Consider the following 12,692-nt stretch of genomic DNA (forward strand, 5'->3'; position numbering starts at 1 on the left):
CTATGAAGGCATCGTCCGCGGTCATGACGATCCCCTTGTCAACACCACCAAAATGAATAATAAAAAGGTGGGACATTTGTTTGTTGACCAAGGCAGTTCATCGGACATCATGTTTCAAGATCTGTTCACAAAGATGGAACTCAAAGACAGAGACTTGTTGTCGTAGGATGGACAGCTTGTCAGTTTCACTGGACAAGGAATCACCCCCTAGGGCTATGTTGATATATGGCTGACTGTCGGAGAATAACCTCTAACCCGGACGATTCAAGCAAAGTTCATGGTCATCGATTGTGTCTCGGCTTACAACGCCATACTCGATCGACCAACGCTCAACCATCTCGAAGCATAAGTCTCCACCCCACACCTGTGCATGAAATTTCTCTCATCCGGCCTTCGGGTATGCACGGTTAGGGGAGACCAGCAGAGTGCAAGAAGTTCCTATCAGATGAGTCTTCGGTCGAACCACACTTCAGTACGGGCACCACCCCCAAGAAAAAACCTCATTTCAACTTAGAGCAGATATAGAAGACCTACGACCTCAACCAGAAGGAGAAAAAACCTCCCTTCAACTTAATCCCTTAAAAAGAAATCTGGTGTATATCGGTTGTACTCTTGACGAAGCTCAGAGGTCCAAACTAATCAAATGCTTGAAGACCAACAAAGATCTTTTTGCTTGGCCCGCTGCAGATATGCCCGGAATTAACCCTTCAGTTGCTTGCCATCGACTCATGACAAATCCAGGGGCAAGGCCAGTGGACCAGAAGAAGAGAAAGATGGGCACCGAAAGAACAACTGAGGTTACTCAAAAGATCTCTGAACTACTAGAGGTCGGCTTCATCCGAGAAGTAACATATACCACCTAGTTGTCAAACATTGTGCTAGTCAGAAAATCATCTGGAAAGTGGCGGACGTGTATGGATTATACAGACTTGAACAAAGTATGCCCAAAAGATCCATACCCCCTCCCGAACATCGATGATCTCGTTGACAATTCTTCCGGGTACCAATTGCTGTCATTTATGGATGCTTATTCGGGATATAACCAGATTCCCATGTACCCCCCAGATCAAGACAAGACCGCCTTCATTACACCCAAGGCAGCTTACTGTTACACGGTCATGCCATTCGGTCTAAAAAATGCAAGGGCCACATACCAGAGAATGATGAACACCATTTTCGGAGATCAGATTGGAAAGAATATGGAAGTCTATATGGACGATATGATTGTCAAGAGTCTGCCAACGGAAGATCATGTGACTATCCTGAATGTCGTCTTTGGCCGATTGCGCAAGTTTAATATGCGCCTCAACCTAGAAAAGTATACATTCGGAGTCGAAGCCGGCAAGTTCTTGGGATTTCTATTAACAAGCTGGTGTATTGAAGCCAACCCAGCAAAGTGTCAAGCAATCATAGACATGCGCAACCCAAGATCACTTAAGGAAGTCCAACAACTTAATGAGTGGTTCGCGACCTTGGCTAGATTTCTTCTAGCATCCGCCAAACATTCCCTCCCACTATTCCAGCTCCTAAAAAAGAGCAACACTTTTACATGGTCAGATGATTGTGAAGCAACTTTCCAAAATTTCAAACAATATCTCGCTACTCCTCCCGTTCTTTCTAAGCATGCACACACTAAGGCACTATATGTCTACTTGGCGGTAACAGACGGGGCTGTAGCCACTGCTCTAATCAAAGAGAGTGAATATGATCAGCACCCAGAGTACTTCACCAGCAAGGCATTACAAGGCCCAAAGCTCGGGTATTAGAAGTTAGAAAAGGTCACTTACACCCTCTTGGTGGCAACAAGATGGCTGCGACAGTATTGTCAATCCCATCTAGTGGTGGTCAAAACCAATCAACCTATCCTCCAGATTTTGCACAAGCCTGAGCTAGTCGGGCGGATGATCTCCTGGTCCATTGAACTATCACAATTTGATATACGGTACGAACCCAGAACAACTATCAAAAGCCCAGTCCTGTCCGAATTTGTTACCGAATTGACCACACAACCAGGTACTTCTTAGCAAATATGGACCATATACGTTGACGGTTCATCCAACCCTCAGGGCAGCGGAGCAGGAGTCTTGTTAGACAATGGCTATGGGATGACCATCGAGCACTCACTAACATTCACCTTTCCTACATCCAATAATCAAGCAGAATATGAAGCATGCATTGTCAGCTTGCAGTTTGCCAGAGAAATCGGGGCGAAAAAAGTCTCCATATACAATGGTTCCCAACTCGCAGTCTCATAGATTATGGGGGCCTATCAGACAAAAGACGTGTTACTCGGAAAATACCTAGCCAAGGTTAAGGAATTAATGGGCAAGTTCGAGACGGCCTCCATCCAACACGTCCTAAGGGAGTAGAATATTCGGGATGAAATTTTGTCCAAACTACCAAGCACGAAGAGCCCAGGTAACAACAGATCACAAGTTCGAGGGACAATCCTACAACCAAGTGTCATGACCATCAAGCAAATATAGATCCCATGGACAAAGATGCCTTCGAGTTCACCAAGAAGTGCACACCCTGCCAATTGTTTGGTGACCTCCACAAGGCCCCCCTAAAGAGCTAACAACAACAATGACCTCATGGCCCTTTTGCAAATGGGGTATGGACATTTTGGGACAATTTCCACCGACAACTTAAATTTCTGATAGTGGCGGTCGACTACTTCACTAAATGGATTAAAGCTAAACCCCTATCCGACATCACGACAGCCAACATACGGAAATTTACTTGGAGGAATATCATAACAAGGTTTGGGATACCTACTATAATAGTCACCGACAACGGAACTCAATATTCTGACCGGAAGTTCAGAGAACTCCTGTCAGGTCTTCACATCAAACAACACTTCACTTCAGTTGAGAACCCTCAGACAAATGGTCAAGCGGAAGCAGCTAACAAAGTCCTCCTCCGTGGGATTAAGAGAAGGTTGCAAGAAGCCAAGGGAGCATGGTTTGAGAAGTTACATAATGTCTTGTGGGCTTACCATACAACTCATCACTCCACCACCGGGGAATCGCCTTTTAACATTACTTACGGGTTTGTGGCCATGATCCTAGTGGAGATCGGCAAACCCACCTAGCGGACAACACATTTTGGTGAAACTTCCAACTCGGCCATCTTGAGACACAACTTGGACTAGATCGAGGAAAAGAGAGACCGAGCCAGAATGAGAGAGACCACCATTAAAAGGAGAGCCACCGAAAAATACGATAGAATGGTGGTACCACGAGGCTTTGAAATAGGTGGCTTAGTACTCAAGAGGGCTAACATGGGAAAGGCAAATGGCAAACTAGCACCCAATTGGGAAGGACCTCCTCTTGGTCGCCATCAATATACCCCTCAGAGGCGTGGGCCAGTCCCCCTCTGATGGCGGTTCAATTCACAAACCCAAGATAGGACCAAGTCCTCTTGGTCACCATTAGTATACCCCTCAAAGGCATGGGCCAGTCCGCCTCTGATGGCGGTTCAATTCACAAACCCAAGATAAGACCAAGTCTTCTTAGCCACCATTAGTATACCCCTCAAAGGCGTGGGCCAGTCCCTCTCTGATGGTGGTTCAATTCAAAAACCCAAGATAGGACTAAGTCCTCTTAGTCACCATCAATATACCCCTCAGAGGCGTGGGCTAGTCCTCCTCTGATGGCGGTTCAATTCACAAACCCAATATAGGACCAAGTCCTCTTGATCACCATCAATATACCCCTCAAAGGCATGGGCCATCCCCCTCTGATGGCGGTTCAATTCTCGAACCCAAGATAGGACCAATTTCTCTTGGTCCCAATCGACACACCCCTCGAAGGTGTGAGCCAAAACAACACTTTTTAGTTCATTAAGTTGATGGCCCGGTCAATCAAGCCTTGACGATTATGACACACTTTTTCAGTTCATTAAGTTAATGGCCCGGTCATTCAAGACTAGATGGTTATTAAACAGTTTCTAGTTCATTAAGCTGATGCCCTAGTCAATCAAGACTTGGTAGTTATTAAACATATTTTCCCGGTTCATTAATCGGATGATCCGATCAATCAAGACTGGTTAATTATTAAAAGGTCGTTCAAGTTCATTACGTTGATATTCATATAGTATAGATAACCAAAGCAATACACAAATTGAATAAGCAGGGAAAAGAAACATTTTCATTCATTACAAAATCCTTCAAAATACAATAAACCTACAATCCCCCACTAAGTTCTACCCGAGATCAGAAGCTTCACTCAGCCTTCATCGTCATCGGTGACCAACTCCCCCGCGGGAGTGACCGAGGCGTCCATCCAGGTCCAAGACCAGTCAGAATCCAGAAGAACCAACCGGACCTAAGCAAAGGCATTGTTCCACCCACACATTCGCTGCAGAAATGACATCTTCCTCCAAGTCCTGATAGGATGCCTTCAGCTGAGCCAAATCTACGGTTAACCGCACAATGTCCCCTTTGTTCGTCTCATCCTACTCATCGGCCAACTGTAGCTTCGTCTCCAGATGACGTGTCTCCCCTTCAGCTCGGTCAAGGTGACTAAATAGGGCCCCAATTTCCCGTTGACCAGATCCCATATCGACCTGGACTTGTAGTGCAGCATCTCGAGCTTCTTGAAGTTGGAATGTCATCATTGATAGCTGCTCACCGACGGTCAGGTCCTGCTCCTCTTACACTTTAAGTGTCTCAAGGTACTTCTTCTCGAGCTTGTGGAGCTCAGCCGAAAGCTGCTCTTTGAGCTTAGCCAAAGCATCTTCCCCCACCCGGGTAGCCAACACCCCCTCACCCTCGAGATATTTAGCCACGGAAGCAGCCAAAACCTCGGCCTCCCGAACCCTCCTCATAAGATCAAGCATATGCAGGGAGTCCATCTTCTCCACTACCCCGGGTTGAGTAGCCCGGTCTCCACCACCTTGGGAACCCGATACAGGAAAGACGACTTGGCGGCAGTCTTTCTTTTACCACTACTAGGGGTTTTCCCCTTAGTAGGATCCTCCGAACGAGGATCGAGGACCCCCTTAAGCACAACTTCTTCCCTAGTTAGGTCAACCAGGTGGATATCAGTCGGAGTGAACGTGGCCACCGCTTCAGGCTTAGAAGGAGGAGGTACAGAATTCATCGGTATGGATGACTCCACACGAGAAGATTCTGCACGGGCGGGCGAGTCAAACCTCGCCTTTTTAGTAACCTCTGCACTCCTCCTCTTCAGGGAAGCTCTCCTTAGAAGACCCGATCTTTCGGATTGATCACCCATAGCAGCTGCTGGAAAAAAGAGAAAAAGATGTCAGAATCAGATAAACAATACAAAAAGATGGGATAAAATATATGCGCACTACATTTGTGAACCCAAATGCTCACCAACTTCAGCCTTAAAAATATGATCCCCCTGGACCAACTTGTAGAAGATTACAACTCGACCTTCCTTAACCCAATTTAACATCTCATCAACCACCTGCCTTTCTTAGCGGTTCAGTTGGTCGTATGAGAAACTGAAGAACTTGGCCGGTTTTTGATGAATTCCCATGTTCCAAGAAAAGGGAAACTAGGTCTGCCCATCGAGCCCATACACCCACGAGTGCTATTTGCAGATCCCTCGAAGGGCTGATAAAGAGCATGCCTATTTGTAGATTGAAGTGAGCTCCACCCGCGCCAGCTTGTGTCACTTTCGTCTTTGTTGGAACTGTGCCTCACCCGAAACATCCAGAAGAAAAGACAGAGCGTGCACGAACGCTCCATGACCTCGCAGAAAATATTGAAGGCTCAGATATACCCCTAAGAGTTGGGATGAAGTTGGGAAGGAGCCACTTGAAGATGCTGCAACACTTGGGAGGACTAGTCGTCAAATGGGACCTTCACCGCAATTTGACGGTAGAAATACTCGTACATGTAAAAACTGTGGCGATCATTATACTCCAGGAAGATATCTTGGAAAACATTCTCCTTTTTGACCGGATTGCGCTATGTGATACCCACGGTCGGGTAGGCCAACAGTTCTACTTGAGGTTGCTTATCTATTGAATAGAAAGAAGGACTACCTATAACCTCTCGGTCAACCCACCAATAAGGAGATTCTAAACCCATCATCTCTAGCGGGAGTGTATATTGGTCAGCACTATCGGCGAAATTCCTCCCCATAGATAACCTATCATTAGAAGAAGTATCAGACTCCGAACTGGATATACCATCCAAGACCAGACCCCACTTCTTATAAAAGGTTGCCCAGTCCAGGATGCTAGCCTCGTTCATGTTATCTCCCACCCTCACGTCGTACAAGAGGGAAGTTAAGGATAACCGTCGAGGTCACCCCCGTGTAGACCGATGCCTTTCATGATAGAGACCTGGGGACGTAAAGATCGGTGGGGGCCCGGGCAACACCTCTAAATCATTGGAGCTAGATTCTCTGTCGGTCATACTTAAAAGAAAAAGGAAGAACAAGAAGTGAAGAAGAATTACCGGTTGAAAAAAGCTTGAAACAAATGAGACTTCTATATGCGGAAAATACGCTCGGATTCAGCGGATGATCGAAAACTCGGCAATAAGAGAATGAAGAATATGGGGAGAAGGAACCCCTATTTATAGGGAAGACCCAAGTCCAGATCTCCCTAGAAGCCCAATTTGAAACACGAATCTGCCCGTTCAAGATCACTCGAGAGTAATCTAATGGTAGCACAGAAACCCAGGCGACAGAACTGAAACGAGGAGACACGTCGGTTAAACACCCACGATCGCCAAAAAGACCACTACTAGTCCCCCACGTGTCAGTCTAGAAACAGATAGTCATCATGACCTACCCTTATACCTAAACCATTCCTGACCATAATCGGAATATCTCCAATCCACTGTTAGTCCATTAATCTGGTCATCTCTAACCAGCCTGGTAGACTGGGGGCAACTGTTCTATCTCGGTCATAACTGAACAATTATCCATCCATCCTGAGCATAGCATTCATTAACCACATAATCTCGGTTGCCCACCCTAAGTGGACCCACTTGTAACAGAAGCTATAAATGCTCCAGACACAGCATTAATACCTCTGATCCACCATTTAATGCACCTCTGACCCATCATTTAATATGTCTCTGACTCGCCTCCAATGTCAGATAGTAGGTCGTCTGCCACGTCGCCTGCACATTCCACCTACCCCCGAAAAATTGACAAGAGTAGATCCACAAGACAGGTAAGGGCGGTCAGAATACATCCCTTATACCCGTTACATACTGACCAATGACTAGAGGTCATCTCAACATTCCCTAAGCTCTATAAATAGGAGATGATATATGGAGTATAATCAATTCTCATTCCCTCATTTATTTCTACACTTACTACTCTAATTTCTCTCTTATTTACTCCCTTTCTCTATCTAGAATACTCTATTGACTTGATCGTCGGAGAACCTTTTCAGGTATCTCCCCCGGCAGGTCCAGACGATCATCCAGCCAAGTCCTCTGCTCTCCTACACTCTACCGGACATACTCTTCCGACTATCCATTCTCAACTCCCGATCATCCATTCTTAACAGCAAAAAACAATTACCTAAACACACTCAAAAGAGCAAGAGACAAGCTACTTGGTTCTGAGATAAGGAGAAATCGAAAAACTTAATCACACATATGGCAAGTATATGGTTTTGTGGCCAAGTAATACAAATTTTGGATCCCACATAGATTAGTTATTTGATTGACTCAATTAATTAGCTATCTATTGAAATTGATATTTAGTAAACAATGGAAAAGTACATAATATAAAAAATTAAAAAGAATGTATGAGGAATAAAAGAAGAGTTTCTAGGATAGAGATAACCAAATGACATTAATGAATTAACATTTACCACATCCTTTCATAAATATTAAGTCTCGAAGATAGACAATCCAGTAATGGGTAATATTCTCTCTTAAGTAAATAAATTTGTATTCTCTTGAAGCATGCACCTACTTTCGTGGTATAAGATTAAAGTAAATATCTTACTTAGTCTTTTGACAATCTCTCCATCGTTTCTCAATGATGCCACTGAGAATCTTAAGACTACTCTTATATTGAAGTTCATTCCTCAGTCATTCTCCAATCTACCTAAATAGTGTGATTATATGGCTAATACACTCATATAGGTTCATTCTCTATATCCAAACTTGTGAGACCCACAAGAATTAATGATTGGAAACCTAATCCATCATGGTCGAAAGACAAAATAAAAACTATAGAGTTACTAACCAACATAATGAAACACGAGTCAAACGTTAAACAATAAGAGGTTCTGTATTAAATTTAATTGGTTTAAACGGTTAAATCATCTGATTGGATTAAGTGATTTTATATATAATTAATAATTTTTATCTATAAATATATAATTATATATAATTGTAAAATTTTATACAATTTATAATTATATTGAAGTAACATCTATTTATCTTTCTTGGACTGGAGTAAAACAAAAGATTATAGTAGTGTTCCATTTTTTCAATTTTAAGTGAACTATCCGATTTACTTCTCGGGTTATTCCAGTTTAACCGGGTTTAACACGGTCGGACCGGAATTTCTCCGATTCAAAGCGGTCTAATCCTCATTCGGTTAAAACTGCAAATCAAAGTCTTTTTTAAGTCCGGTCAGTAGTCGGATCAGTCGGACTATCAGTCCGGCTCATGATAATAAAGAAACGATAAAGACAACTTTATTGAATGAATAATGGAAAGAACAAATAAATCCTATTGCCTAATGGTGAGGTAACTTGTGTTTTACTCACTCAAATGTGTGTTTATATGAGATTATATGACGTCTATTTAGAGGAATCATTTTGGTGTCTCAGCTCATTGAAAACAATAAGAGAAATCATATAAAATCCCATCCTTGTTATTAGGCAATATGCACGATCAGCCACTTCTCCGATCCATGACGTGGGCAAGCTTATAATAGATCTTTGAATCTATCCCACACCTTTAAGATTGATTCCCCCTCTTATTGAATGAAATTTGTGGTCTTGTTCCTCACATGGGCTCACTTTGAAGCCAGGAAGTAATTGTCCAAGAATATAAGTCCCCGTCTATTACCAAGTGGTGATTATCTCATCAGATGATAATGGCATGAATCAATTGAGAGCTTTATCCTCAATGGTAACGGGTATATGCGAACTGCATCATCTGAGGCTCATCATATATGAATAGTGTCACAAGGCTCCAAGAATGAATACACATGACTAGTGGGATCTTCTAAGGGAGAAGCACTGAGTTGATTTTGCCTTATGATTTAGAGTATGACTAGCAATATGGTGAAATTGCCTACTTCATTGGTGACCTCTATACTCTTAACCGCAATATTCTAGCATTTGATGCTATACTAATCCTCGAGCGGCTTGTCGTCTTCTCTGTCCATCGCTCATGTTAGATCACGTCTTTCCCTCACTCGTTGGCTTTGGTGTCACCTCCTTCTAAGAAAAGTTCTTTCCGGTTGTAGCTCGACAACTATTAATATCCCAAAATCGCTCAACATTTCCATATACTAGGAATAACCTATTGATATCCCCTCTTTTCCTTTGATCAGTTCCACGTGATTTTATCCTTGTTCTCTATTGTTGCTCTCGCTTGCATAGTCCAACCAACTGTGTTGCTGCCTCCAATTAGTTCACCTTACCACTGCCTTCGAAATAAAAGTTTTGACAATATATTGCTGCCAAAATCTAAATGATAACATTCTTAGTGGACAAAAGTTTAACAAATTTTGAAATTTGAATTATAGAAGATTGGATGCTCGAGTGGTTCTTTGTATAACTACTACATAAATGTAAAATAAATTGAACTAGTGAAGCTTAAAAATTAAGTGACATGAATACTTATTTATAAATTTCACTTTTAGTAAGCGTATGATTTTTTAATTCATAGTCAAGACATATTATAGTCTTTCAAAATATTTGTGTATATTAATTTCATCCTTGAAAAATTGAAAAATTGAAAAATTGAAAAATTGAAAAATTGAAAATGATCCTAAAAGATATTAAATATAGGTTCAACTAGTCATTTAGAAAAATTATGACCCCTAATGAAACTATTTTAACACATTTTCAATTAATATTTTTTTCAAAAATCAATTGGTACTATAGAAATTTATAATGACCAAATAAAATTATATTCACTCTAAAATTTATAAAGATAAATAAACAAATTTAATTACATATGTTGAATAATTAGTTAGTAACGCGGAACTTTGTTTTAAAATATAAATGATAAATCTTTAATAGATAATAAGTAAACATTCAAGTTATTAAAGGTTGAAAGATACTTGGTACAAGTCATATATAGATTCTCTTTTAAGTAAGATTTCTAGTTAAGTGTTTTGGATTGTCAAATTCCTACTCACCCACCATATTTTTAAAAAAATATTGCTCTACAAAACAATTTTATGTAAAATGACCAATAAATAATGAAAATAATATTCATTTCTTTATTGGTTATTTATCATGATATCTTTCAAACATCAATTTACTTGCTATTAGGTAGCAACAAGTAAAGAGAGACAATTGTGAGCATTTATTTTTTATCAGTCTTAGAAAAAGCATAAAACTATTTTTTAACTATTAAAATAATTTCACAAAATAAATAAATTATATATTTTCGAAAAAAAATAATAAATAAAAAAAGGCAATAATGTTTCTAAAGATAAACATCTCTTTAATCTTTTTTCTGAAAAATAAAAATAAAAAGTCAAATAGTACCACAAAATTAGATTTATTAGTTGGGATTATGATCCCATAAAGTGTGCAACAAAAAAATAACTGAGTAAAATTAGGTTTTCTTATTTTTAGGGAGTGGTTATCTAGTCTTTGCTATAAATAGGACCCTAGAGTATTATGTTATATACACACTTACCATTCTAAAAATCTCTGTGAAGAAAAGGGGTGTAAAAATTCGGTTCGGTTCGGTTTTTGGTGCATTTTCGTGACCGAACTGATCAAAAACATATGATTCAGTTCCGCTCAATTAACCGCAACTTTAACTATAAGAACCGAACCGCTCTTGAGTGGTTCGGTTCGGTTCCACGGTTTTTACTTTTACTTTTTATAAAAAAATATTTCATCAATTGAAAATTCAAAATGTATTACAAGAGATATTGTTTATAATAAAATGATGAACATTACTATTATTATTATAAAAAATTATGAATCATATATAACAATACACTTCATGATTAGTAACATATATATCAATTAGTAAAATATATAATAGTTACATTTATAACCTTACATTTCATAATTAGTAACACATGTAACAATGTATAAAAATATATGATATATGTTGGTTTCAAACTCATTACCACAAAAGTTGGAAAATATGTTCCAAATCATAAGACATTAGGAAACAATTTAGTAACTAATAACATAGGTAATACTAACTTAATAACAATTTAGTAACATATGTAACACTACAATTCACACAAAAATTGATAATCTAAGCTAGAAAACTGGTTGAAGAATTTAAACAATAATAAAATATTATTTCTTAATCCCTAGTATATATTTCTTTAATATGCGGTTCGGTTCTAACAGTTCCTAAATTTCTAAAACCATAAACCGAACCGAACATAAACGATTCCTTAAAAAAATAATCGAACCGAATCGCGAAACCGAGGCAAAACCAAACCGAACCACATTTTGCGGTTTGGTTTGGTTCGGTTCCATCGGTTTCGCGGTTTAAACCGGAACCGCTTACACCCGTAGTGAAGAAGGCTCTATAATAAGCTTAAAAGAGAAAAAAAATGTTCGTAAACACCATTCCAGATTGGTCCTAAGCAGCACTAATTTCTCACTTTGAGGTCACACAGGGTTGTCAAGCATGCTAATCTACACGTGAACTCTTCGCTACATCCAACAAACCATCTTCCTCTTCCAGGGATCCACACTTAAAGCCGGTCATACTCAAATTCCAGCCCAATCTTCCACTACTGGCAGTCGCAGGTAACTACATGTTCCTTTCTCATTTTATCATTTCAGTCTTTTATTAACATTTACGACAAATAATTAACAATCAAAAAATAAAAATAAAGAAAAATCAGTATCAACAAAAGGAAATAGTTTTTATTAGTAAATAAGAACTAAATAATAAAAGTGTATATGAGTTCATTAATATTTAACATTAATTATAAAAAAATAGTGAATCTATCAGTTTTAGTTTTATGTAATAACTAGTAAGTTACCTGTGCAATTGCACGGAGAATAATTTTTTGGCACATGGTTACGAACAAACATGTTATCCGTGTATTCGTATATTTAATAACACATATGTTATTCGTGTATTTGTTTGGTTAATAACACAGATTACCCGTGCATTCTAATGGTTAATAACACACATGTTACTCGTGCATTCTAATAGTTAAGAACACACATGTTATTCGTGCATTCATTCATATGGTTAAGAAAAAACATGTTATTTGTGCATTCATATGGTTGAGAGCACACATGTTACTTGTGCATTTGTGTGATTAAAAACATACATGTTAAATGTACATTCTAATGATTAAGAAACACACATGTTACTTGTGTATTCACATGGTTAAGAACATTCATCTTACCTGTGCATTCATATGGTTAAACAATCACATATTACTCGAGCATTCTCATGAGACATTGATTTTGACGAATATTTAGAAGTACATAAATATGAATATTATTAAATGTATATTAGTAATATTGTATAATAATTTGATAAAATAAAGCGAAATATA

General features: G+C 39.5%; 1 long non-coding RNA gene across 1 annotated transcript; it reads left to right on the forward strand.

Moving 5' to 3' along the window:
* The first annotated feature begins 8,420 nt into the window (after positions 1–8,420).
* On the forward strand, positions 8,421–11,003 carry LOC109339885. The gene is made up of 3 exons (XR_002106722.1): positions 8,421–8,602; positions 10,676–10,682; positions 10,993–11,003. It is a non-coding gene; the product is annotated as an uncharacterized LOC109339885 (long non-coding RNA).
* Positions 11,004–12,692: the final 1,689 nt, after the last annotated feature.

Source organism: Lupinus angustifolius, unplaced genomic scaffold (assembly GCF_001865875.1).
Source record: "Lupinus angustifolius cultivar Tanjil unplaced genomic scaffold, LupAngTanjil_v1.0 Scaffold_118, whole genome shotgun sequence".
Lineage (NCBI taxonomy): Eukaryota > Viridiplantae > Streptophyta > Magnoliopsida > Fabales > Fabaceae > Lupinus > Lupinus angustifolius.